General features: G+C 46.5%; 1 non-coding gene across 1 annotated transcript; it reads left to right on the top strand.

Moving 5' to 3' along the window:
• Positions 1-2,140: 2,140 nt before the first annotated feature.
• LOC129686604 (U6 spliceosomal RNA) lies at positions 2,141-2,247 on the top strand. Its single transcript, XR_008721658.1, has one exon. It is a non-coding gene; the product is annotated as a U6 spliceosomal RNA (small nuclear RNA).
• Positions 2,248-6,219: the final 3,972 nt, after the last annotated feature.

Below are 6,219 nucleotides of genomic sequence, written 5' to 3'. Positions count from 1 at the left end.
AAAAAAAAAAAAACATAGGAAGAGACAGATATGCCAATCAATTATGATCTGATCATTACATGTTGTATATATGTATATATGTGCATACACACACACACCTTGAGATGACACTGTGCTCCACAAACATGTACAATAACGATGTTAATAAAACATTTAAAAATAATAATAAAATAAAATGTTTTTCCTGTTCTTGTTTAGGCTTTGAATAGTTAAAACTACCCATCAGATCCATGACAGGGGGTGGAGAGATGGCTCAGCCGTTAGGAACACTGGCTGCTCCTCTAGAAGTTCTGAGTTCAATTCTCAGCAACCACATGGTGGCTCACAACCATCTATAATGAGACCTTATTCCCTCTCCTGGCATGCAGCTGTACATGGAGACTGAGCACTCATATACATAAAATGCATAAACAAACAAATCTTTAAAAATTAATTTTAAAATCCATGATAGTTTGTGATGTTTAATTTTATGTCAACCTGGCAAGGCTGTAGGGTGCTCAGTTCAGACAGTACATCTATGGCTTGTCTACAAGAGTTTCTGGATAAGACTCAAACTGAGATTGCAAGACTGAGGTTGTACGATATTTGATCCCATTGTGAACCCTGAGATTGTGAACTGTAAAAACTTGTTTCTTGTTTGGTATGGTTCAGCCCTAAAACACACCTTTAATCCAAGAACTTTCTGTTTACTGTAAACAGGTGATTGTGGTGTGGCTCAGTGCTAGCACACGCCTTTAACCCTAGAGCTTTCTGTATATAGGACTTAATAAAGTTAACCATAGGTCAAGAGGTGGCGCAAGTCACCAGATGACAGGGATTAAACAAAAAGGAGGGACTTTGAGAGAAGAATATTTAAAACGACATGAAGAAGGAGGAGCTCTCTGGCTTTTTCCTCCTGGGCTGTTGGGTGAGGTAGCAGGCCTTTTCCTCCTGGGCTGTCAGCTAAGCTAGCAAGCTTTTGGCTCTTAGGGTAAAACTGGACGGTTGGGATTTTCTTTCTTTATAACAACAGACTGACTAAAGGGCACCTTGTATTCGAGAACCTCTGCTGCAGACGGCTATTACTTTACCTCTTGATCTCGGGGTTTGTTTGTTGGTTTGTTTGTTTTGTCAAGACAGGGTTTCTCTGGGTAGCCCTGGCTCTCCTAGAACTCATTCTGTAGACCAGGCTGGCCTCAAGATCAGAGATCTACCTGCCTCTGCCTCCCAAGTGCTGGGATTAAAGGTGTGTGCCACTACAGCCTGATGACTACTTCTCTCTCAGCTCTAAAGTTATTTGTGTGTGTAAGAAGCCAAAGAATTAAAAATTAGGTTTTTGGGGTACAGAGCTAAAAAAAAAAAAAAAAAAAAAAATTAAGACATTCAGCCAGCTGTAGGGAAGAACTGACCTTGATGTTTTCTGCTCATTGGAGGTACTGTTGGCAGGAAACCGGCTCGGATGGCCTTGTTCCTGGAGATAGCACAGACTGAGCTAATTGCCCCTCTCCCCTAGCAGTCTATCAGTCCAGGACAGGGCTGAAACCCAAGGCTGGCCATTTTCTTTCACTTACCCCTTGGCAAGAGAGAACAAAGAAAGCCAGAACCGTTCATGGTCCTGGCACTTTCCCAAAGCAAATAGTTTGGAAATGTAGCATCCCTTTTTTCTATATTAACCAACAGAAGCTTGCCAGGCTGAATCCCCTGCTTTGGGTGCGTTGGGAGGGGCTGCTACCCTATAAATCACCTACAATCTGGAGCTCAGGGCTCTCAGCTGGATGCCAATGCCTCAGCATCTGTGAGGGTCCCAGCCTGGGCTACAGATAAAGATACTCATGTGTTTGGCAACAGATTCGACTCCTGGTGGTCTTTTGGGGATCTCGTGAAATGGGCATAACATCTGCACACATGTATGACCTCTGGGAACAGAAGAGACTGTTGGATCCCCTAGAGCTGGACATAGAGGGGGCTATGAATCACTGTGCCTGGGTGCTGAGGACCAAATAGGTTCCCTACAGAGCAACCAGAGCTCTGAACTGCTCTGCTGTCTCCCCAGCCCCTCTCCTTCTCAATGTATTTCACTTGTCATTCTCCAGGGTCCTCACTCATCACCTTTTGCAACAGTGAGATGGTAAACTTAGCTCTGACTCAATAAACTGCTCGCATGCTCATTTTGGTAGCACATCCACTAAAACTACAATGATACGGAGAAAATTCACATGGCCCCTGTACAAGGATGATACACAAACTTGTGAATCATTCTGTATTTTTTATATGACCACCCCTCCAAGGCTCAGGGGACATCAAAGAGGAGAGGGCAGGAAATAATACAAGACCAAGGGGAGAAGTATAGCAAAAAGATGTCTTCCGGATATGGCGCAGTCATTGCACTCACAAACTCACTGCAGGAGCTGGGCCTCTCAACATTTCATCTGGATGTGAGGGGAAGTCTAGGAGGCCCTACCCCTCCCTGAGGAACTACTGAAAATAAACAGGACTAAGTCAAGTAAGTTGCTTTCTGCAGTGCTTCAATCGCAAGCATGAGAACTTAGGTGTGGAGCCCAGTGTGGTGGTGTGTCTCTGTAATCCTAGCACTGGGGAGGCAGAGATAGACAGAGCGAGGCAGATCCCTGGAGCTCACTGGCCAGGCCGCCTAACCTAGTTCCAGCTTTGGTGGGAGGCCCTGTCTCAGAAAAATAAGGTAAACCCAGGTTGAGAAAGGCACTAGGTATCAACCTCTGGCCTCCATGAATAAATTTATACACATGCATGCACACCCAATGCATATGTGTGCACATATATTTAAGATGCAGGCATATATACATACAGCGGATATCTCAGGGGAAGACAATTATAAGGAGCAAGAAACAAACAAACAAAAAAAAAACCTTTCACATTTAGTTGCTTTTTTATTAAAAATTTTTTGGAGATATTATTTATTTTTTGTTGTATGGCTGTTTTGACTGCATGTATGTCTGTGTTCCACATTGTGCAGTATTCATAAAGACCAGAAGAGGGTATCAGATCCCCCTTTGGACTGCAGTGAGCTATCATGTGGGACCTGAACCCTGTACCAGGGTCCTCTGGAAGAGCTGCTTAACGGCTCTTAATGGCTGAGGCATCTCATCAACCCTCACATGTAGTTTTTTCCTATGGTCTACACCATTTACCACCAGGGCTAGCTGCAATCCCAGGCCTCAGCCATGGCAGCTAAGCAAGCACTTTCCCAGCTCCTGACAGGCATTCTCAGGACCACAGAGGGAACTTTTTTCCAGATGCCATTGTACGTTTGAGACATTTAGGAGGAATTTCCCTGTCATCTGCTACAATTACTGCTTGTAATAGCTTTCACAGTTGTTTTTGACATCATTACCATCATTAAAAGAATGTAGTTCCTCGATGATTAATTAATTTAAGTATTAACTATAGCCAGCAGCAAGTTATTAAGTCATTAGGCAGGGAACAGTTCAGAAAGTAAATAGGCAGAGGCACAGCCCTTTCTCTTTGAGTAAACAGTCCTTCAACTGCAATGAGAATGGCCTTATTTCAGTCAATAAAAGGGGAAATGAGCCTTGGATGCCTTTAGCCACGGTACTAGAAGACAGGAATAGGCAGATCTCTCTAGTTCAACAGAGAGCCAACCTGGTCAACATGAAGAGAACTTACCTCAAAAAAAAAGAGAGAGAGAGAGAGAGAAAGGAAGGCAGGAAGGAGGAAGAGGAGAGGAAAGGAGGGGAGAGAAGTTTGAAATACAGACTATTTCTAGCTGTCACCTGAAACAGAACATTACTAAAAAATCATGGATAGTATTCCTGATTTGAGAGAGCTGCAAAGATATGGTCACTGTTTCTAATTAATTTCCCTGATGTTCCGAAGAAATCTTGTAAATGTGGCACTCTCTAGAGAGAGCAATATTAACAAAGGCAAGCAAGAAACGGCCTGGTTCATGATTCTGAAATTAATTCGCTGCAGCTGGAACGTAAAGATGGGTGGGGGGCCATGGATTAAATCAGCCAAGGGCGAATGTGAACTGGAATGAGCGATCACATCATACCACCCTATGGGATGACTAAGCCACAGGCCAACTGTTCACACCTCAGTTGCTCCTGGACACCCACTTCAGTGTCAACTTTTAAAATGTCTTTGTTGTTGTTTTGAGACAGGGTTATCTCTACATGGCCCTCACGGTCTCACTATATAGACCAGGCTGGCTTCAAATTCACAGATTTCTGCCTGCCTCTGCCTCACGAGTGTTAGGGTTAAGGATGTGAGCCACCACGTCCAGCTTTTTTTTTTTTTTTTCAAGACTGTGTAGCACTGGGTCTCCTGGGACTCACTCTGTACACCAGGCTGGCTTCGAAGTCACAGATATCCATCTTCCTCTGCCTTCCGAGTGCTGGGATTAAAGGCGTGTGCCACCACCGCCTGGCCTTTACTTTATTATTATTATTTTTTAAACAAGGTCTCAGGTATGCCAGGCTGACCTATGTAGTGAAGGATTCTTTGAACTCCCGATCCTCCTCTCTCCACCTCCCCAGTGCTGGGATTCCCTGTTTAGGTGGCTGGGAATCAAATCTGGGGCTTTAGGCAACAGAGTAGCAATGAAACAAACACACCCTCAGTCTCTGTGTCCCTTTTCACAACTGAAATGGATTCCAATACCAATTCGAAGGGACCCAAAGGCACCTGAACGAGAAGAATGAGACACAGAATGACATCCACCAGAAGTGGACATCGCCAAAAAAAAAAAAAAAGAAAAAGAAAAAAGAAAACGTTGTGTGGGGCATTCCACACATTATTAAGAAAACATTACTGTCCTTTCTACCTGCTTTGGTCTCCTACCCGTGACACTAAGCGCAGCCCAGAGAAGGCTGGTCTGTGGCCCATGTGGGCCACGCACACGACACACAGAACCTGGCTGAGTGAGCTCCGGCCCTGCTCTTTAGCACCAGGGCTACTCCAAGTCTAGTCCTCCTGGAAGGTCCCAGGGAAGGATGCTCCATCATCCCTGGCTGGACCACTCAGGATCTCCCGCATGTGCCTTTCTGCGGCCATTCGGGTCCGTGGTCGCTTGGTCCAGCAAGTGGGGGCCCCGGGGCCGCGCGCGCGCCCCCCGCCCCACCCACCCCCGCCCACCTGAGGCAGTCGTTGTCTCTGACGAGGCGCGCGCTCTCCGTGGGAGGCAGTAGCCCGTCGTCCAGGTACAGGCCCAGGAGCGCCCCGGAACTGAAGCCGAAACGCTGGCGGATGAGGCTGATGAGATCAGTGACCACTCGGCACCTGTTCAGGTCAACCAGAAGCCAGAAAACGGTGCAGTGTGGGGTGAGCGGCGGCGGATAGTCAAATTGAAGCCGTAGCCTAACCATCTCGGAGGCTGCCATCTTGCTCGCGGTCAACGGAAGCCGAGAGGTTCCACGGGGCTTCGGAGAGGCGTGCTCGGGCGGCCCGACCCCGCCCCCTTCCTCCCCCGGCAGCAGCTAGCGTGCGCCGCCTAGGGGCGCAAGCATGTCTTGCAGGCTCCCGCGGCGAGCTCCGCCTTCTCCTTTCTGGCCCAGAACTGATTTTCTAAAGGTCTGAATTTATGCACGCGGCTGTCACCGCGTCTTCTAAGATATCGACTCGTGCATGTAAAAACAAAAACCCTGTAAAAATAGTAAGCAGCATGCCTGACCCAAAACCCTCTAACCGGATTTTTAGCTTTATACCGAAAGGATCAGGAAAGCACCAAATTCCACTCGTGGTCTGTGTCCCGGCAGAATCCGAGGGGTTCGTGCTGCGAGACCTAGAGCTCTCTAAAACAAACAAACATCCTCAGGATCTCAGGGGGTCCCTATGACCAGATCAAGTGTGCTTTCCTGATCTTGAGGAAGAACAATGTCGTGAAAGTGTAGAAGGCACAGGTGGAGAATCAGAAAGCTAAATAAATATGAAGCTTTAAAAAAAGTAATTAGAATCGGGAGCTGGAGAGATGGCCCAGTGGTTAATAACACTGTCTGAGGCTGGAGAGATGACCTCTTCCAGAGGTCCTGAGTTCAAATTCCAGCAACCACACGTGGCTCACAGCCATCTGTACTGGGATCTGATGCCCTCTTCTTCACTCATACACATAAAATAAATAAATAAAATCTTAAAAAAAAAAAAAAGAGCACTGTCTGCTCATTCAGAGGTGCTAAGTTCAATTCCCAGCAACCACATGGTGGCTCGAAACGGTCCGGAATGGGGTCTGATGTCCTCTACTAACTT

Source organism: Psammomys obesus, unplaced genomic scaffold (assembly GCF_907164565.1).
Source record: "Psammomys obesus unplaced genomic scaffold, mPsaObe1.curated_primary_1811, whole genome shotgun sequence".
In the NCBI taxonomy this organism is placed as follows: domain Eukaryota; kingdom Metazoa; phylum Chordata; class Mammalia; order Rodentia; family Muridae; genus Psammomys; species Psammomys obesus.
The sequence above is the reverse complement of the archived record's forward strand: the minus strand, read 5'-3'. Positions and strand labels throughout refer to the sequence as shown.